Source organism: Thermobia domestica, unplaced genomic scaffold, assembly GCF_964235325.1.
Source record: "Thermobia domestica unplaced genomic scaffold, izTheDome1.hap1.1 HAP1_SCAFFOLD_1406, whole genome shotgun sequence".
Classification (NCBI taxonomy): Eukaryota; Metazoa; Arthropoda; class Insecta; order Zygentoma; family Lepismatidae; genus Thermobia; species Thermobia domestica.
Window position 1 is genome coordinate 5001 of NW_027657116.1, and position 22500 is coordinate 27500.

General features: G+C 42.3%; 1 non-coding gene across 1 annotated transcript; it reads right to left on the bottom strand.

Annotated features, from left to right (window-relative positions):
* Positions 1-1368: 1368 nt before the first annotated feature.
* LOC145677820 (small subunit ribosomal RNA) lies at positions 1369-3201 on the bottom strand. Its single transcript, XR_014130036.1, has one exon. It is a non-coding gene; the product is annotated as a small subunit ribosomal RNA (ribosomal RNA).
* Positions 3202-22500: the final 19299 nt, after the last annotated feature.

Below are 22500 nucleotides of genomic sequence, written 5' to 3' on the forward strand. Positions count from 1 at the left end.
AGACTCAGAGGCCCAATTACCTTGTTCGCCAGCCAGCCTTGCGCCGGCCCAGGCTAGAGAATTGAACTCCAAAAACCCTCGTTCGCCCTGAATGCTTCGAGAGAGACTAATCTCATGTGTACAAAACTCAGAGGCCCAATTACCTTGTTCGCCAGCCAGCCTTGCGCCGGCCCAGGCTAGAGAATTGCATGGACACAAGACAGTCTCGTTCCCATCGAAAGGGGTTTGGCAAGGATGAAATCCAAGGACCAAGTTCCCCAATTCACTTAGGAACTTTTGTCGAGACAAAAACTGCCTCAACAGGCGGATGTAAACCACCAGCCTTTGCTGCTCATTTAAGACGACCGCTGTCGCGGAAGCCCAAGAACACACAGTTTCCATTCCCCGGACCCATGGTCACAAGAGGTTACCAACAAGAAAGTCAAGCCTTGCGCGAGACCCCTTGCCAGGCCCCTTGCACATGGCCACAGCATCACTACCGAAGTAGCGAGAGGCCGTGGGGTCATCCGAAAAACTTAAATTAAAGTTCGGTAAACAAACCGCATCGGGGGCCGCCCTGCCTCCTGTTTGGCCCCGTCAGCTGCGGTCACTCACCACAAAGCTGGGCGTGTTCATTCGAAAGCCTTTCCCTGCATCACAAGGAATAATCTTAGGCTGCCCATGAGTTTGTAGCCAAAAATCATGGCTACCAGTTTTTCATTGAAGGCCATCTTGAACAGAAAAGGATACTGGCCTACAAAGCAGCGAATTCTAGCTCTAGTCGCCCGACCCGAGCGTATTAAAGGCTTCTTGTGCTACTAACGTGTAAGCCTTGCTCCTCGGAGCCTTTTCAAGACTTCTCCCACAAAGCAGTCACAGCCTACTCGAGTCCTTGGAGGACAAGCTTCCGTTCTACCCCAGCACTCGACATCCGACACAAGCATTTTAAACGCTCCTGCTCCGATGGAATAAGTCTTACTCTCTTGGAGTCTTTTCAAGACTTCTTTTCAAACGGAATAAGCTTACTTGAGCCCTTGGACGTCGGAACTGGTTTATCATGTCATCTGACTGAGCATTTAAGACTCCTGCTCCGATGGAATAAGTCTTACTCTCTTGGAGTCTTTTCAAGACTTCTTTTCCACCGAAATAAGTCTACTCCAATCCTTTGATGACACACGGCCTGTGTCAACAGGTAGCCTACGCTACCCTCGCCGATGACAGTGGCTCCCGTTCTTGCTGCTCGCTTCCCAACTAAAGGGAAGACACGGCTCACCTTTCTCTCCTTCGCCTGTCAAGATCAGTGGCTCCCGTTCAACGGTGTCAATCTAACTGATACGACACACTAATAAGAAACTTTTGACATCAACCACCGCAGTGGTGATGAATTGATAATGATCCTTCCGCAGGTTCACATACGGAAACCTTGTTACGACTTTTACTTCCTCTAAATGATCAAGTTTGGCCATCTTTCCGACACGTCGGTACCACCGCAAGACGGAGGTGCCGGGTATCAGTCCGAAGGCCTCACTAAATCATTCAATCGGTAGTAGCGACGGGCGGTGTGTACAAAGGGCAGGGACGTAATCAACGCAAGCTTATGACTTGCGCTTACTGGGAATTCCTCGTTTATGGGACATAATTGCAAGCCCCAATCCCTAGCACGAAGGAGGTTCAGCGGGTTACCCGGACCTTTCGGTCAGGGAAGACACGTTGATTCCTTCAGTGTGGCGCGCGTGCGGCCCAGAACATCTAAGGGCATCACAGACCTGTTATTGCTCAATCTCGTGCTGCTAGAGGCAGCCTGTCCCTCTAAGAAGACATGAACGTTGGAAGGAAAGATTCCAACGCCTAGTTAGCAGGCTAGAGTCTCGTTCGTTATCGGAATTAACCAGACAAATCGCTCCACCAACTAAGAACGGCCATGCACCACCACCCACTGAATCAAGAAAGAGCTCTCAATCTGTCAATCCTTCCAGTGTCCGGGCCTGGTGAGGTTTCCCGTGTTGAGTCAAATTAAGCCGCAGGCCCCACTCCTGGTGGTGCCCTTCCGTCAATTCCTTTAAGTTTCAGCTTTGCAACCATACTTCCCCCGGAACCCAAAAGCTTTGGTTTCCCGGAAGCCGCCCGCCGAGTCATTGGAGGAACTTCGGCGGATTGCTGGCTGGCATCGTTTATGGTTAGAACTAGGGCGGTATCTGATCGCCTTCGAACCTCTAACTTTCGTTCTTGATTAATGAAAACATTCTTGGCAAATGCTTTCGCATCGGTTAGTCTTGCGACGATCCAAGAATTTCACCTCTAACGTCGCAATACTAATGCCCCCGTCTGTCCCTATTAATCATTACCTCGAGTTCCGAAAACCAACAAAATAGAACCGAGGTCCTATTCCATTATTCCATGCACCGAACATTCAGGCGACACGGCCTGCTTTGAGCACTCTAATTTGTTCAAAGTAAACGTGCCGGCCAATCAAGACACTCAATGAAGAGCACCGAGAAAGGAAAAACCGGCAGGACGTCCGGAACGATCAGTTAAACGCCGGGCGGCGAACCGATCGTCCGAGACCCAGATCCAACTACGAGCTTTTTAACCGCAACAACTTTAATATACGCTATCGGAGCTGGAATTACCGCGGCGGCTGGCACCAGACTTGCCCTCCGATAGATTCTCATTAAAGGATTTAAAGTGTATTCATTCCGATTACGGGGCCTCGGATGAGTCCCGTATCGTTATTTTTCGTCACTACCTCCCCGTGCCGGGAGTGGGTAATTTGCGCGCCTGCTGCCTTCCTTGGATGTGGTAGCCGTTTCTCAGGCTCCCTCTCCGGAATCGAACCCTGATTCCCCGTTACCCGTAACAACCATGGTAGGCGCAGAACCTACCATCGACAGTTGATAAGGCAGACATTTGAAAGATGCGTCGCCGGTACAGAGACCGTGCGATCAGCCCAAAGTTATTCAGAGTCACCAAGGTTTCGGACGGACGAACCGACCGATTGGTTTTAATCTAATAAAAGCATCCCTTCCATTGCTGGGCGGGATTCTAGTTGCATGTATTAGCTCTAGAATTACCACAGTTATCCAAGTAGGATAGGTACGATCTAAGGAACCATAACTGATTTAATGAGCCATTCGCGGTTTCACCTTGTTTTGGCTTGCACTGAGACATGCATGGCTTAATCTTTGAGACAAGCATATGACTACTGGCAGGATCAACCAGGGAATTGACCGACTAAAAAGCCGGAAAGTGTTGGACACAACCAACACAGCGTTCTAACAAAGGATAGGAAAGCTACACCCGACCAAGCATTTTAGACTTCTGTTCCGCTGGAATAAGCCTACTCTTGCGGTGACTAGCTCCCGTTAATACTGGCCGTGTGACAGCCGCCAAGAGCATATTAGACTCCCAATCCAATGGAACAAGCCTACTTGTATCCTTGGGTTACAACAGCTTCCTTCCACACGTTGCCGGTACATCCGACAGAGCAATTTTAAAGACTCCTCTTCCGCCAGAATAAGCCTACCTTTGTGGGGCCTGGCTCCCGTTAGAACTGGCCGTAAGGGTACCCACAAAAGCACATTTAGACTCCTCCTCCAGCGAAATAAGTCTACTCATGTCCTACGGATGACTGTGGCTTCCGTTTACATATAGCCGTTCACCCGACACAGCAAATTTTAAAGACTCCTTTTTCCACCGGAATAAGCCTACTTTTGTGGGGCCTGGCTCCCGTTAGAACTGGCCGTAAGGGTACCCACAAAAGCACATTTAGACTCCTGCTCCAGTGAAATATAAGTCTACTAGTGTCCTTGGATGACAGTGGCTTCCGTTCGACAAGTGATACACGCTCAAACTGGCGATGAGTCTATACCGTCCTTAACTTAAGGAAAATCGGTACTTAAATGCCACATGGAGAATAAAAAGTCACTTACAAAAAACAATGCTCCGCATAAGCCTTTGTAAGCTAGAAAGGACATGCTATCTGGCCTCATTCTCAAGAAGGACAAGTAAGCTCCCGTCAACTGGCCCAAACTCTAAAGCGAGGACAGCCCGTTCAAAGTCAATCGGCATCCCTCCTTAAGAGTACAAAACGGCTCACTTCTTAACCACACTGGCTCTTGCTCCTTCAAGTGAAATCTGGCTCCCTTCACTCTGGCATTATCTTTACACATAAATCGGACTCCTCCGATTTAACAGGTGAACCTAACCCGGGAACTAAGGAAACTGGGAATAAAGACTCAGAGGCCCAATTACCTTGTTCGCCAGCCAGCCTTGCGCCGGCCCAGGCTAGAGACTTTCTCCAACAATCCCTGTTGAGCCCGAAGGATCCTAAGACCACTCGTGTGTACAAAACTCAGAGGCCCAATTACCTTGTTCGCCAGCCAGCCTTGCGCCGGCCCAGGCTAGAGAATTGCATGGACACGAGAAACTCTCAGGACTCTTCTTTGTGGCTCCTCCCGGAATTAAGGAAACTCCGAAATGCAAAACTCAGAGGCCCAATTACCTTGTTCGCCAGCCAGCCTTGCGCCGGCCCAGGCTAGAGAATTGCACGGATTATTCCTGTTCACCCTAAACGCATCTGAGACACCTCGTGTGTATGAAACCCAGAGGCCCAATTACCTTGTTCGCCAGCCAGCCTTGCGCCGGCCCAGGCTAGGGAATCACATTGACACGAGAAAGATCTCGTCAGCGGTTTGTAGCGTGCAGAAACTGCTCCCGTTTGAACTGACAATCCCGACAGAGCAATATTAAAGACTTCTGGTCCATTGAAATAAAGCCTACTTTTGCGAGCCTTGCTCCCGTTAGGACTGGCCGTATGGCTGTGCACAAAAGCATATTAGACTCCTGCCTCAATGGAATTAGTCTACTCCTGTCCTTAAACGGATGACAGTTCTTCAAGCATAGCATGCTACCTTCCGCAACTTACAGGCGCGGAAATGCTGTGGAAACGAGGAGACAAGTCCTCACAAAGGTTTCATGGCCGGTCACCCGACACAGCAAATTTTAAAGACTCCTTCTCCACCGGAATAAGCCTACTCTTGTGGGGCCTGGCTCCCGTTAGAACTGGCCGTAAGGTTGCCCACAAAAGCACATTTAGACTCCTGCTCCAGTGAAATAAGTCTACTCGTGTCCTACGGATGACTATGGCTTCCGTTCAAATATAGCCGTTCACCCGACACAGCAAATTTTAAAGACTCCTTCTCCACCGGAATAAGCCTACTCTTGTGGGGCCTGGCTCCCGTTAGAACTGGCCGTAAGGTTGCCCACAAAAGCACATTTAGACTCCTGCTCCAGTGAAATAAGTCTACTCGTGTCCTACGGATGACTGTGGCTTCCGTTCAAATATAGCCGTTCACCCGACACAGCAAATTTTAAAGACTCCTTCTCCACCGGAATAAGCCTACTCTTGTGGGGCCTGGCTCCCGTTAGAACTGGCCGTAAGGTTGCCCACAAAAGCACATTTAGACTCCTGCTCCAGTGAAATAAGTCTACTCGTGTCCTACGGATGACTATGGCTTCCGTTCAAATATAGCCGTTCACCCGACACAGCAAATTTTAAAGACTCCTTCTCCACCGGAATAAGCCTACTCTTGTGGGGCCTGGCTCCCGTTAGAACTGGCCGTAAGGTTGCCCACAAAAGCACATTTAGACTCCTGCTCCAGTGAAATAAGTCTACTCGTGTCCTACGGATGACTGTGGCTTCCGTTCAAATATAGCCGTTCACCCGACACAGCAAATTTTAAAGACTCCTTCTCCACCGGAATAAGCCTACTCTTGTGGGGCCTGGCTCCCGTTAGAACTGGCCGTAAGGTTGCCCACAAAAGCACATTTAGACTCCTGCTCCAGTGAAATAAGTCTACTCGTGTCCTACGGATGACTGTGGCTTCCGTTCAAATATAGCCGTTCACCCGACACAGCAAATTTTAAAGACTCCTTCTCCACCGGAATAAGCCTACTCTTGTGGGGCCTGGCTCCCGTTAGAACTGGCCGTAAGGTTGCCCACAAAAGCACATTTAGACTCCTGCTCCAGTGAAATAAGTCTACTCGTGTCCTACGGATGACTGTGGCTTCCGTTCACCCGACAGAGCAAATATTAAAAGACTTCTCATCCACCAGAATAAGCCTACTCTCGTGGGGCCTCGCACACGTTAGAACTGGCCGTATGGCTACCCACAAAAGCACATTTAGGCTCCTGCTCCAGTGATATAAGTCTTACTCGTGTCCTCTGGGTGTGACAGTAGCTTCCGTTCAAGTATTCTTCGCATTCAGCAACCGCACAAAGCGGCATCGGCCAGAAGTCAATTGCCCGAAGGCGTGATCGACAGGCTAGGCCTCGGGTTAAGAAGGATTGTCTCCTTCCCGTAAACGACAGGTACTTCCGTATGAGAGCCTACCTCACACATTCCCCATCGCCACGTGCCCTCTTAGAAACAGCCGTCCGACCAAGGTTTCTGACATTCTTTGTCAAAATACGAGGAAGTCTTTGGACAACATTAGGCGTGCTGGCAAACCCGCACTGCATGCCCTTTCATAGGTCCGCCCATGGACGCACATTTCTATGAAGCATTCCTCCCAGGCAGCAACAGGGTTTGCAACCTCCTCTACACCTTGACCGGCTAGGACGCCCGTGAATAGCATCCCAGGGTTCTTGCCTGCGGCTGATAAAATTCCTTTTGAGCCTACACTACCATCCGCCGATATTAGTCCGCCTTCAAAATTAACCAACATCAACAGCGATAGTGCGTTTAGACTCCCATAAAGAAACCAACCAGCCTGTGGCTTCCCTTCCCAATTTAGCCATTTCCGCCTCCTGCGAAGACTAGCTTTCTGTCTGTGGCCAGAAGTCAAGATTTCTCGACAGACTAGGCCGCGGAGAGAAAAAAGTAAGCCTCATTTAGAAAGCAATACCATTAGCGGTCTCTCCAACCTCCGTGAACAATTTAAAGGGAATGTTTATATAGAAGGCTTGTTCACTACCCTACCTCCTATAGTGTAGAGATTCCTCTCGATACTACACCTGTCTTGAAATTGCCGGCGTTGCGCAGCCTCGTTTTGACCATGACGGCGAATGCAGCCACGGTTGCCGTATACATCCCACGCAAGGGTGGGAAAACGTGATTTGACATCCAGTATATATATAAACCGTTACAGAATACGACACTCAAAACTTAACAACTTTTACACTCTCCTAACTTCTGGGAACAAATTGAAAGTATAAGCCAGCCTAACCTAACCTAAGTATATAGCAGGATTGCCCACTACCATACCTCCTATAGTGATGAGATTCCTCTCGATCGGACACCAGTCACGAAAATCACGGAATCTCAAAAATGACGGCAAACGAAGCCACAGTTGCCGCCATACTCAAAGGTTATGCTGGGTAAAAAGTTCTCTACGAAAAGGGCTGCTTTTCGCGCTCGGGTTACAAAATTAATGTAAAGAACAATCCAAAAACATGAATTAGGTCAAACTCATGTTAATTACAACCTCATAGAACAATTTCAAGCCAGGACTTAACAAAGTGTAAACGGGGCTGCTTCTGTACCCTAATCCCTATAATGTAGCGATTCCTCTCGATTGCACACCAGTCACGAAAAATCACAGAATGTCAAAAATGACGGCAAACGAAGCCACGGTTGCCGTCATATTCTAACGTTATGCTGGGTGAAAAGTCGCCAACAACAATGTTCACAGTTCCCGTCAGATTGCCCACTGTTCCCGAAATGTGGTTCATACATGCTGTCAACATGTTCAGGAAACCCCTCAGAGCGTTCAAAGTTGCACACACAATGCTTAATAGTTCCACTCAAATAGCTCACAGTTGCCGTCAGAATCCTCACAGTAGACGTCAAATTGCTCACACTTGCCGTCAGAGTGCTCATAGTTGCCGACTTTTCATTCATAGTCCCCGACATAAAAGTTTATAGTTCCCGACTAATGGCTCACAGTTGCCGTCAGAATCGTCACAAAAGGCGTCACAATGCTCACACTTGCCGTCAAAGCGCTCATAGTTGCCGACTATGTGTTCATAATTGCGGACATAGGCCTCACAGTTGCCGTCAAAACGCTCATAGTTGCCGAATTTTCGTTGATAATTCCGGACAATGGGCTCATAGTTAATCACATACTGGTTCGTGCTCATCTTCAAAATAAACACAGTTGCCTTCAGACTGTTCACACGTAATTTCAAAATGCTCACACTCGCTTACACGATGCTCATAGTTGCCGACTTTTAATTCATAATGCTGATAATGTAAGTTAAAGGGTTCATGGTTGCTCTCAAAAGTTTCACAGTTGCGGTCAGATTTTTCACAAAAGCCGTCATAATGCTCACATTAAAAAAAAAGTGCTCATAGTTGCCGACCAAGGCCTCACAGTTGCCGTCAAAACGCTCATAGTTGCCGACTTTTCGTTCATAATTGCCGACCAAGGCCTCACAATTGCCGTCGAAACGTTCATAGTTGCCGACTATTCGTTCATAATTGCCGACCAATGCCTCACAGTTGCCGTCAAAACGCTCATAGTTGCCGACTTTTCGTTCATAATTGCGTACAAAGGGCTCATAGTTGCCTACTTAATGGTTCCAGCTCATCTTCAAAATACTCATAATTGCCTTCAGAATGTTCACACGTAGTTTCAAAATGCTCACATTCGCTTCCACGATGCTCATAGTTGCCGACTTTTCATTCATAATATCTAACATACTCCTGATAGTGTAAGTTAAATGGTTCATGGTTGCTATCAAAAGGCTCACAGTTGCCGTCACATTATTTGCACAAGCCGTCAGAATGCTCACATTAAGAAAAAAAGTGCTCATAGTTGGCGACCATTCGTTCATAATTGCCGACCAAGGCCTCACAGTTGCCGACTATTCGTTCATAATTGCCGACTAAGGCCTCACAGTTGCCGTCAAAACGCTCATAGTTGCCGACTACTCGCTCATAATTGCCGACCAATGCCTCACAGTTGCCGTCAAAACGCTCATAGTTGCCGACTTTTCATTCATAGTCCCCGACATAAAAGTTTATAGTTCCCGACTAATGGCTCACAGTTGCCGTCAGAATCGTCACAAAAGGCGTCACAATGCTCACACTTGCCGTCAAAGCGCTCATAGTTGCCGACTATTTGTTCATAATTGCGGACATAGGCCTCACAGTTGCCGTCAAAACGCTCATAGTTGCCGACTTTTCGTTGATAATTGCGGACAATGGGCTCATAGTTAATCACATACTCGTTCGTGCTCATCTTCAAAATAATCACAGTTGCCTTCAGAATGTTCACACGTACTTTCAAAATGCTCACACTCGCTTACACGATGCTCATAGTTGCCGACTTTTAATTCATAATACTGATAATGTAAGTTAAATGGTTCATGGTTGCTGTCAAAAGTCTCACAGTTGCGGTCAGATTTTTCACACAAGCCGTCATAATGCTCAAATTTTAAAAAAAGAGTGCTCATAGTTGCCGACCAAGGCCTCACAGTTGCCGTCAAAACGCTCATAGTTGCCGATTTTTCGTTCATAATTGCCGACGAAGGCCTCACAGTTGCCGTCAAAACGTTCATAGTTGCCGACTTTTCCTTCATAATTTCGTACAAAGGGCTCATAGTTGCCTAATTAATGGTTCCAGCTCATCTTCAAAATACTCATAGTTGCCTTCAGAATGTTCACACGTAGTTTCAAAATGCTCACATTCGCTTCCACGATGCTCATAGTTGCCGACTTTTCATTCATAATATCTAACATACTGCTGATAGTGTAAGTTAAATGGATCATGGTTGCTATCAAAAGGCTCACAGTTCCCGTCACATTATTTGCACAAGCCGTCAGAATGCTCACATTAAGAAAAAAAGTGCTCATAGTTGCCGACCATTCGTTCATAATTGCCGACCAAGGCCTCACAGTTGCCATCAAAACGCTCATAGTTGGCGACTTTTCGTTCATAATTGCCGACCAAGGCCTCACAGTTGCCGTCAAAACGCTCATAGTTGCCGACCATTCGTTCATAATTGCCGACCAAGGCCTCACAGTTGCCGTCAAAACGCTCATAGTTGCCGACTATTCGTTCATAATTGCCGACCAAAGCCTCACAGTTGCCGTCAAAACGCTCATAGTTGCCGACTTTTCGTTCATAATTGCCGACGAAAGCCTCACAGTTGCCGTCAAAACGTTCATAGTTGCCGACTATTCGTTCATAATTGCCGACCAAGGCCTCACAGTTGCCGTCAAAACGTTCATAGTTGCCGACTTTTCCTTCATAATTGCGTACAAAGGGCTCACAGTTGCCTACTTAATGGTTCCAGCTCATCTTCAAAATACTCATAGTTGCCTTCAGAATGTTCACACGTAGTTTCAAAATGCTCACATTCGCTTCCACGATGCTCATAGTTGCCGACTTTTCATTCATAATATCTAACATACTGCTGATAGTGTAAGTTAAATGGATCATGGTTGCTATCAAAAGGCTCACAGTTCCCGTCACATTATTTGCACAAGCCGTCAGAATGCTCACATTAAGAAAAAAAGTGCTCATAGTTGCCGACCATTCGTTCATAATTGCCGACCAAGGCCTCACAGTTGCCGTCAAAACGCTCATAGTTGCCGACTTTTTGTTCATAATTGCGTACAAAGGGCTCATAGTTGCCTACATAATGGTTCGTGCTCATCTTCAAAATACTCACAGTTGCCTTCAGAATGTTCAAACGTAATTTCAAAATGCGCACACTCGCTTCCATGATGCTCATAGTTGCTGACTTTTCATTCATAATATCTAACATATTGCTGATAGTGTAAGTTAAATGGTTGATGGTTGCTGTCAAAAGTCTCATAGTTGCGGTCAGATTCTTGACACAAGCCGTCAGAATGCTCACATTCAAAAAAAAAAAAGTGCTCATAGTTGCCGACTATTTGCTCATAATTGCCGACCAACTCCTCACAGTTGCCGTCAAAACGCTCATAGTTGCCGACTTTTCGTTCATAATTGCGTACAAAGGGCTCATAGTTGCCTACATAATGTTTCGTGCTTATCTTCAAAATACTCACAGTTGCCTTCAGAATGTTCACACGTACTTTCAAAAAGCTCACACTCGCTCCCACGATGGTCATAGTTGCCGACTTTTTATTCATAATGCTGATAGTGTAAGTTACATGGTTGATGGTTGCTGTCAAAAGTCTCATAGTTGCGGTCAGATTCTTGACACAAGCCGTCAGAATGCTCACATTCAAAAAAAAAAAAAAAAAAGGGCTCATAGTTGCCGACTATTTGCTCATAATTGCCGACCAACTTCTCACTGTTGCCGTCAAAACGCTCATAGTTGCCGACTTTTCGTTCATAATTGCGTACAAAGGGCTCATAGTTGCCTACTTAATGGTCCCAGCTCATCTTCAAAATACTCATAGTTGCCTTCAGAATGTTCACACGTAGTTTCAAAATGCTCACATTCGCTTCCACGATGCTCATAGTTGCCGACTTTTCATTCATAATATCTAACATACTGCTGATAGTGTAAGTTAAATGGATCATGGTTGCTATCAAAAGGCTCACAGTTCCCGTCACATTATTTGCATAAGCCGTCAGAATGCTCACATTAAGAAAAAAAGTGCTCATAGTTGCCGACCATTCGTTCATAATTGCCGACCAAGGCCTCACAGTTGCCATCAAAACGCTCATAGTTGGCGACTTTTCGTTCATAATTGCCGACCAAGGCCTCACAGTTGCCGTCAAAACGCTCATAGTTGCCGACCATTCGTTCATAATTGCCGACCAAGGCCTCACAGTTGCCGTCAAAACGCTCATAGTTGCCGACTATTCGTTCATAATTGCCGACCAAAGCCTCACAGTTGCCGTCAAAACGCTCATAGTTGCCGACTTTTCGTTCATAATTGCCGACCAAGGCCTCACAGTTGCCGTCAAAACGTTCATAGTTGCCGACTTTTCCTTCATAATTGCGTACAAAGGGCTCATAGTTGCCTACTTAATGGTTCCAGCTCATTTTCAAAATACTCATAGTTGCCTTCAGAATGTTCACACGTAGTTTCAAAATGCTCACATTCGCTTCCACGATGCTCATAGTTGCCGACTTTTCATTCATAATATCTAACATACTGCTGATTGTGTAACTTAAGTGGTTCATGGTTGGTGTCAGAAGCCTCACAATTTCTGTCACAATGCTCACGCAAAACGTAAGAATTCTCACATTAAAAAAAAAGTGCTCATAGTTGCCGACTATTCGTTCATAATTGCCGACCAAGGCCTCACAGTTGCCGTCAAAACGCTCATAGTTGCCGACTTTTCGTTCATAATTGCGGACAAAGGGCTCATAGTTGCCCACATACTGATTCGTGCTCATCCTAAAAATACTCACAGTTGCCTTCAGAATGTTCACACGTAGTTTCAAAATGCTCACACTCTCTTACACAATGCTCTTAGTTGCCGACTTTTCATTCATAATGCTGATAGTGTAAGTTAAATGGTTCACAGTTGCTGTGAAAAGTCTCATAGTTGCGGTCAGATTCTTGACACAAGCCGTCAGAATGCTCACATTCAAAAAAAAAAAGTGCTCATAGTTGCCGACTATTTGCTCATAATTGCCGACCAACTCCTCACAGTTGCCGTCAAAACGCTCATAGTTGCCGACTTTTCGTTCATAATTGCGTACAAAGGGCTCATAGTTGCCTACATAATGTTTCGTGCTTATCTTCAAAATACTCACAGTTGCCTTCAGAATGTTCACACGTACTTTCAAAAAGCTCACACTCGCTCCCACGATGGTCATAGTTGCCGACTTTTTATTCATAATGCTGATAGTGTAAGTTACATGGTTGATGGTTGCTGTCAAAAGTCTCATAGTTGCGGTCAGATTCTTGACACAAGCCGTCAGAATGCTCACATTCAAAAAAAAAAAAAGTGCTCATAGTTGCCGACTATTTGCTCATAATTGCCGACCAACTCCTCACAGTTGCCGTCAAAACGCTCATAGTTGCCGACATTTCGTTCATAATTGCGGACAAAGGGCTCATAGTTGCCCACATACTGATTCGTGCTCATCCTAAAAATACTCACAGTTGCCTTCAGAATGTTCACACGTAGTTTCAAAATGCTCACACTCTCTTACACAATGCTCTTAGTTGCCGACTTTTCATTCATAATGCTGATAGTGTAAGTTAAATGGTTCACAGTTGCTGTGAAAAGTCTCACAGTTGCGGCCAGATTCTTCAGACAAGCCGTGATAATCCTCACATTAGAAAAAAAAAATGTGCTCATAGTTGCCGACCATTCGTTCATAATTGCCGACCAAGGCCTCACAGTTGCTGTCAAAACGCTCATAGTTGCCGACTACATGTTTATAATTGCCGACCAACGCCTCACAGTTGCCGTCAAAACGCTCATAGTTGCCGACTTTTTGTTCATAATTGCGGACAAAGGGCTCATAGTTTCCTACATAATGTTTCATGCTCATCCTCAGAATACACACAGCTGCCTTCAGAATGTTCACGCGTACTTTAAAAATGCTCACACTCGCTTCCACGATGCTCATAGTTGCCGACTTTTCATTCATAATATCTAACATACTGCTGATAGTGTAACTTAAATGGTTCACGGTTGGTGTCAAAAGCCTCACAGTTTCTGTCACAATGCTCACGCAAAACGTGAGAATTCTCACATTAAAAAAAAAGTGCTCATAGTTGCCGACTATTCGTTCATAATTGCCGACCAAGGCCTCACAGTTGCCGTCAAAACGTTCATAGTTGCCGACTTTTCGTTCATAATTGCGGACAAAGGGCTCATATTTGCCTACATATTCGTTCGTGCCCATCTTCAAAATACTTACAGTTGCCTTCAGAATCTTCACACGTACTTTCAAAATGCTCACACTCGTTTCCACGATGCTCATAGTTGCCGACTTTTCATTCATAATATCTAACATACTGCTGATAGTGTAAGTTAAATGGTTCATGGTTGTTGTCGAAAGCCTCACAGTTTCCGTCAGATTCCTCACGCAAGCCGTCAGAATGTTCACATTAAAAAAAAAAAAGTGCTCATAGTTGCCGACCATTCGTTCATAATTGCCGACCAAGGCCTCACAGTTGCATTCAAAACGCTCATAGTTGCCTAGTTTTCGTTCATAATTGCGGATATGGGGCTCACAATTGAAAACATAATTCTTCATGCTTATCTTGAAAATACTCGCAGTTTGCTCCAGAAAGTTCACATGTGCTTTCAAGGTGCTCACACTGGCTTTCACGCTGCTCATAGTTGCCGACTTTTCGTTCATAGTTGCCGACTTTTTGTTGATAATTGCAGTTATGGGGCTCACAATTGAAAACATAATTCTTCATGCTTATCTTGAAAATACTCGCAGTTTGCTTCAGAATGTTCACACGTGCTTTCAAAGTGCTCACACTAGTTCTCATGATGCTCATAGTTGCCGACTTTTTGTTCATAATTGCCGGCCAAGGCCTCACAGTTGCCGTGAACACGCTCATAGTTGCCGACTTTTCGTTCATAATTTTGGACATGGGCTCACACTTGCCGTCAGATGGTTCACGCTACAGCGGTACTTGGGCAATGAGTATTTCTTTATATGTACTAACATAGGTTAATTTCGAAGAAGAAGTTAGTTAAAAATATAGAATTATCAAATATACAAAAAAAAAAGATATTCATATGTCATAAAATAATAAGGTTTTCAATATCTAGTTGGCAGGCAATCAGATAAATAATACATATATATATATATATATATATATATATAAATGGAGAGAAACCACGTAATGGAAACATTGTTATTTTGATGTGGCTCGTATGTATTATAAGAAAATAAGGAACCAAGGCTACAGCGAATTGTATTTTATCGTTGTAACACTAGCCGTCAAACTGCTCACACTTGCCGTCAAAATTCTTTTACATGTCCTCAAAATTTATAAAATTACTAAATGTGGTAAGAAAAAAAAAAAGCAACGAAGGCTTTACGTATACGACGCCTTTCACACCCGCAAATTATGAGGCACTTCCTGTAGAGTTATAATGGCCATATTTGACGAAACTGTAGCCTTTCGGGAGTAAGTCACAGGAAAATTTCCTAAAGTGAATATTTCGAATGTTTAGTTGGTCTAAAGGGGCGATGAAGATATTTCCCATGTTATTTAAATGGACGGTTTTGCGGACCTATAATCTGAAATTTTAGGTACTTTTAATAAAACTTTGAAATTCCGTATACTTGTACGTTTTCCTAAGTCTTACCTAGTTGGATATATATTTCCAAGTTTAGCGTGGTTTTATGCGGAACTCAAAAAATTTCCCATGTTATTTCTATGAAACACCTTTGACATCCCAAAATTATTGGGCACTTCCTGTAGGGCTACAATAACTAATTTCGACATGATTGTAGATTGTCGGGACTAACCAACAGGAAAATTGTCAAAAGTGAATATTTTTAACTTTTAAGAGGTCTAAAGAGGAAATGAAGAAATTCCCCATGTTATTTAAATGGGCCTTTATTTAGACTTGTAATCTCAAAGTTTAGTTACTTGTAATTGGAACACAAACGAGAAATTCGGTATTCTTGTACGTTTTCATTAGCGTTACCTAAGTAAATCAGTACAAAGTAAAAATTTTCAACTTTAGAGTGGTTTTATGGGGAATTGAAAAGTCTTTCTCATGTCATTTATATGGGACGTCTTCTGCACGCCAAAATGTTCGGTTAATTGTGGTAGGATTGCAATGATGAAATTTAGCATAATTGTAGGCTTTCCAGACTAAGCTACAGCAAAATTGCCAAAAGTGAATATTTTTAATGTTTAAGGGGTCTAAAGGAGGATGAAGAAATCCCCACGCTATTTAAATAGGCGTTTTCTTGGGATCCAAAATCTTATCTTTTAATTAGTTGAAATAGTAAAGTAAACTTGAAATTCCCTAGAATTGTGAGAATAAGAGGTGCAAGGGCGAAATACCTTCAAAAGGAGGGGCTTTGTGGGCGAAGCCACAAGCTAACCAAACTAAACTTTTGTTTGTCTTTTACCGAAGGTTTGAAAAGTTTTCGACTAAGAGAGGTGTAGCTGTGCACGAAGATGTGTTGACATTGTGCGGAAAAGTGGAAAGAAGAAAAATAGTGATAAGCGAAAAAAAATAATAATAATAACATAAATTTTATTTAATCATATACTTTACTCTTTCAATGGGTGAACAATAATAGAGCATGAAAGTAAATTAGAGTAAATTTATATTTCGCTCACACTTGAGGTCATTTTTATTCGAAACTAAGCTTTTGCACTACTATAAGGAAACTATTCAAAACTGAGAAGTGCAATTTCTACAACAAGTGTACCTGGATATTATGCGTTCGAGTACGTGTAAGGAATTATTGTATCTGCACTTTTCTACAAGAAAAGATACTCTAAATTGTTGTAGAAATTTGAAAATTTGACGGCAAACAGAGCCCACGCTTAACGTGAACACCGCCCGTGAGAGTACATAATTTGATATCTTTTTTTTTTCTTTTCTTTCATTTTTTCTTTCTTTCCATTTTCTTTCTTTTTCTTTTCTTTTTTCTTCTTCTCAACAGAAAGAAAACTAGTGAAACTAGAGAAGAGAAATCTCTACCGAGAATGTACGAAAACATTTTTTTTTTTTTTTTTATCGAAGTAGGTGGAAGGAATCATCGGATCAAAATGCTCAAAGTTGCCATGAGGATCCTCACACAAGCCGTCAAAATGCTCATAGTTGCCCACAATTCGTTCATAATTGCGGACATAGAGCTCACAGTTACCATGAGAAGGTTCACACTAGCCGTCAAAATCCTCACACTTGCCGTCAAAACGATCATAGTTGCCGACTTTTCGTTCATATTTGCGGATATAGGGCTCATAGTTGAAAACATAATTTTTCATGCTTATCTTCAAAATACTCGCAGTTGGCTTCACAATGTTCACACGTGCTTCCAAAGTGCTCACACTCGCTTTCATGATGCTCATAGTTGCCGACTTTTTGTTCATAATTGCCGACCCAAGGCTCACAGTTGCCATCAAAACGCTCATAGTTGTCGACTTTTCGTTCATAATTGCGGATATAGAGCTCACAATTGAATACATAATTTTTCATGTTTATCTTGAAAATACTAGCAGTTGGCTTCAGAATGTTCACACGTACTTTCAGGGTGCTCACACTTGCCGTCAAAACGCTCATAGTTGCCGACTTTTCGTTCATAATTGCGGACATTGGGGTCAAAGTTGCCGACATTGTAGTTTATGTTTACCTTCCAAATACTCTCCGTTGCCTTGACAATTTTCACACTAACCCTGAAATTGCTAACACTCGCTCTCACAAGGCTCATAGTTGTCGACCTTTCATTCATAATATGAAATATACAGTTGATAGTGTAAGTTAAATGTTTCATGGTTGCTGTCAAAAGGCTCACAGTTGCCGTCAGATTCCTCACTCAAGCCGTCAGCATGCTCACATTTACCGATAAAGTGCTCATAGTTGCCGACTATTTGTTCATAATTGCCGACCTATGGCTCACAGTTGCCGTCAAAACGCTCATAGTTGCCGACTTTTCGTTCATATTTGCGAATATAGGGCTCACAATTGAAAACATAATTTTTCATGCTTATCTTCAAAATACTCACAGTTGACTTCAGAATGTTCACAGGTGCTTCCAAAGTGCTCACACTCGCTTTCATGATGCTCATAGTTGCCGACTTTTCGTTCATATTTGCGAATATAGGGCTCACAATTGAAAACATAATTTTTCATGTTTATCTTCAAAATACTCGCATTTGGCTTCAGAATGTTCACAGGTGCTTCCAAAGTGCTCACACTCGCTTTCACGATGCTCATAGTTGCCGACTTTTGTTCATAATTGCCGACCCAGGGCTCACAGTTGCCGTCAAAACGCTCATAGTTGCCGACTTTTCGTTCATATTTGCGAATATAGGGCTCACAATTGAAAACATAATTTTTCATGCTTATCTTCAAAATACTCACAGTTGACTTCAGAATGTTCACAGGTGCTTCCAAAGTGCTCACACTCGCTTTCATGATGCTCATAGTTGCCGACTTTTGTTCATAATTGCCGACCCAGGGCTCACAGTTGCCGTCAAAACGCTCATAGTTGCCGACTTTTCGTTCATAATTGCGGACTTAAGTCTCATAGGTGGCAACATAATGGTTCATGGTTGCCGTCAATATGCCCAAAGTTGAACACGTATCTCCCATGGAAAACTTTAACCGCTTATCGCCATGAGAGCTCAAAATCCAGCCTAAAGTTGAAATTGAACGCTGTCAGCGGAATCAAAACCTGGAGGTTTTTTTTTTTTTTTTTTTTTTTTTTTTTTTTTTTTTTTTACAAAGGAGCGTTCAATGGAATTCCGTAATATGAAATAAACTGAATATTCGTGTGAACGAGCATGAAAATTAGGACCTCTTTTATGCGTGTACTTAAGGGATGAGCTAAGTGACTGATGACAGATATGTTGGAATGTGAATGTCGATGAACCGAATAACATATCGTTGTTAATTCACAGGTACAATTGAGACATGATATATCTTTTCAAACGTAGGCATTTTGTAAGCAGCACCGCAAATTTTGTCCGCGAAGACAGGCTTTGCTGTCCGCCAAGATGTGCGGACATTGTGAGGGAAAATGAAAAGAAGAAAAATAGTGATAAAAAGAAAAACAACATAAATTTTATTTCACCATATAGTTTACTCTTTCAATGGGCGACCTATAATAGAGTAAGAAAGTAAATAAGAAGAATTTTACATTTTGCTCACACTTGTGGTCATTTTTATTCCAAATTAAGTTTTTGTACTATTGCAAGAAAACTATTCGTACCCGATTAATTTAATTTCTGCAAGACGTGAACCTACATACTTTACAGGGAAGTTCATAAAAAGAATTGTTGTATCGCCATATATATATAAAACTTTAAAATGTTACAGAAGGTTGAACATTTGACGGCAAACAGAGGCCACACTGACCGTCGAAAACTGCGAACGCAGCCGGCAGGTGTAGAGGAGAACACAAAATCATGTTCTTTCTCAATTGTAAAGAGACCGTAGAAGCTAGAATAGTGAAAGTTCTACACAAGACGTACTTAAACACAGTACATGCGACAACGTACAAACAGTTTGTATATACAAATTACTAACAGAGAAAATTCAGTTTCTCTTTTACCGGAGGGTTAAAATTTTGTCGGCGAAGACAGGTTTCGATTGCCGCAAAGATGTGTGGATACTGTGGTGGAAGGTGAGACGAGGAAAAATATTGATAAAAAGGAAAACAATATAAAATTTATTTAACTATATACTATTCTGCGTCAATGGGTGAACTATAAGAGAGTGAGAATGTAAATTGGAATACCATTACATTTCGCTCACCCTTGTGGTCAAGCTTGTTTGAAATTACGTTTCTACACTATTTTTGGGAAATTATTCAAACCAGAATAGTGCAATTTGCACAGAAAGTGTATGAAAATACTGTGCACGGGAATTGATATAAAGAATTGTAGTAACTCCAATTTTATGAAGGAAAATATACTTCAAATTGGTGCAGAAGGTTGAAAATATTACTGCAAGCACAGACCACACTGGCCGTCAAGGGCTTTGAACGCTACCTGCAAGGATAGATGAGAAATTGAAATCATTTTCTTCCCACTACGAATAGAAAAACCAATAAAACTAGAATAGTAATATTTCTAAACGGAATATATGCAAACACAGTATATCGCAGTAGGTTATTAGGAATTTTTATATTCACATTTACAAAAATGATAAAAATAATAATAATAATAATAATAATAATAATAATAATAAATAATTAAAAAAGTTATTACAGTTCAAAATGTAGCGGAGGGTTGAAAATTTTCCGGCTAAAACGAGGTTTATTGGAAATGAAGATGTGTGGGCATGCACCGTAAAAATAAGACAATCGTTAGAGCAGTGTGTGTGTGTGTGGGGGGGGGGGATAAACATAGAAATAATGAAAAGAAATCACTAATATCCATTCCAGCTTCAATTAATGAACAATGATGTAGGGAGAGAGCAAACAACAACACTGTTGTTTATTCCTTCACATTCGGAATGACGGTCATCCCAGATTCTGTTTTTCCACTATCTTGACGAAAGATAGATTAGTGACATTACCAGCCTACCTGTACCTAAACACTGTGCATTGAAATATGTATAATATTAGTACTCTCATATTTGCGCAGATAAGGCTCATAGTTGCCGTCAACATGCTCACAGTTGCCGTCAAAATGCTCACACGTGCCGTCAAAATGCTCACACTTGCCGTCACAATTTATAAGGTTTAAAAAATGCGGTAAGAAGTAAAGCAACATAAATGTCACTTAACCAGATACTATTCTGTGCTAATGGGTGAGCAATAACAGAGTAAGAAAGTAAATTGGAAAACTTTTACATTTCACTCACACTTGTGGTCATGTTTTTTTTTTTTTTTTTTTTTTTTTTGTAAATTACGTTCTCCCACTATTTTAACGAAACTATTCAAACCAGAATAGTGCAATTTCTACATGAGGTGTACCTTGATCCCAGCATAATTGTGGGACGTAAATCTTGAAGATTTCATTTAATTTCATTTTTAATAATAATACTAATAATAGTAATAAATATGTGCAAGAAAGTTGAAATTTGGCTTAATACGGGAGGCGAACGACCCAGGCTGTTTGCCGGAATAAAACTTGGATCCCTAACGCCAGAAGCGCATATATTAACGGCTTAGCCACGAGGTGGCTGATACAGAAATAATGCAAATTCCAATATTTTTACTTTTTGCTAATGTTTGAAATTGTTGTTATTGCAAATCACGTTTTTAACAAAACTGTTCTAACTACAAAAGTGAAATTTCAACCCAAACCATGGCAAAGCACTGAAAAGTAAGGAAAAGCATGGCAAAGTAAAGAAATATGTAAAGAATATATATTTAACCGCAGTGACACGGAATATATATAAAAATTCATCCATGGTTTTTCTCACAAACCCAACTCCCCCCCCCCCCCCCGAAAGAAAAGATAGGTTTATTGCATCTCTTTGCTCCGGTGCATAATCGTGGCAGATAGGTTAAAATTTCAAGGGACTTCGTGCACACTATAGCAACAGCAAAGTATATGGGAAGGAACGGCAGAAATCCGATAAAACGCGGTGTTGGCGTGTGCCACCTCGGTAGTGAAAGAATAATTTCTTTCTGTGAACACGAATTTTTCTCAACGAGATTAAATAAATAAATAATTTAATAAAAATTAAATACTTCTAAGGGAAGAACACAGCAAATGAATGACGAGGTAGGTAAAAATTCAAAATGGAAATACAGGGCTGTGAAGTTCAAAAATAAATAAATAAATAAATAAATAAATAAACCATTATCATACTTAAAAATATGTGGTAAAAATTAAAAAGAAAATAAGACCTTTGTTGTACTCTCACGAGAAGATACACACATCGTCTGGAAATTTGAGTCGATAGAAAGCACACAACTGTGATCTAAAACAACCAAATTTAAAACGAAATCACCACATAAGTGTAACCTAATGAAGTTCAACAAAATAAAGCATACAGTAAATTGTGGCGGTGATGGAGGGCGCAGTTACCGTCATGTAAACAAGTCCGTCCACGCTTAAGTTTAACGGGAGCGAGAAGGTAAACCATGTCGGTGATGGATGGCTTAGTTGCCGTCATATAGAGAAACCCCTGTCTATCGTGAGACCCATGTTCCACTTGCTAACACTTTCATGTATGTGAAAACAAGTCAAGATCAGCAAGTGCGAGCGAGTGCGAAAACGTAAAGTCGGCAATTATGAGCAAATGAAAAAAAAAAAAAAAAAACAGCAATTATGAGCATATGGAATATTCCAAATGGGAGAATTAAATAAATAAAAAGAACATAAAAGTGTGATAAGACACTTGTTGTACTCTCAAGAGGATATATATACATCGTCTGGAAATTACACAACAACTGTGAGCGAAAGTAAGGAAATTAAAAAAAAAAAAAAAAAAAGAGAACAGCACATAACTGAAAGCAAATGAAGATCAAGAAAAGAAAGCATACGGTAAATTATGGCGGTGATGGAGGGCGCAGTTACCGTCATGTAAACTAATCCGTCCACGCTTAAGTTTAACGGGAGCGAGAAGGTAAACTTTGTCGGTGATGGATGCTTTAGTTGCCGTCATACAGAGGAGCCCCTGCTTATCATGAGACCCATGTTCCCCTTGCTAACACTTTTATGTATGTGTAAAAAAAAATAAAGATCGGCAAGTGTGAGCGAGTGGGAAAAGGTAAAGTCGGCAATTATGAGCAAAACAAAAAAGTCGGCAATTATGAGCATATGGAACATTCCACATAAGACACTATATACCTCATCAGGAAAATACACAACTGTGAGCGAAAACAACCAAATTAAGAAATCAGCACATAAGTGTAAACTAATGAAATTCAACAAAAGAAAGCATACGGTAAATTGTGGCGGTGATGGAGGGCGCAGTTGCCGTCAATTAAACCAGTGCGTG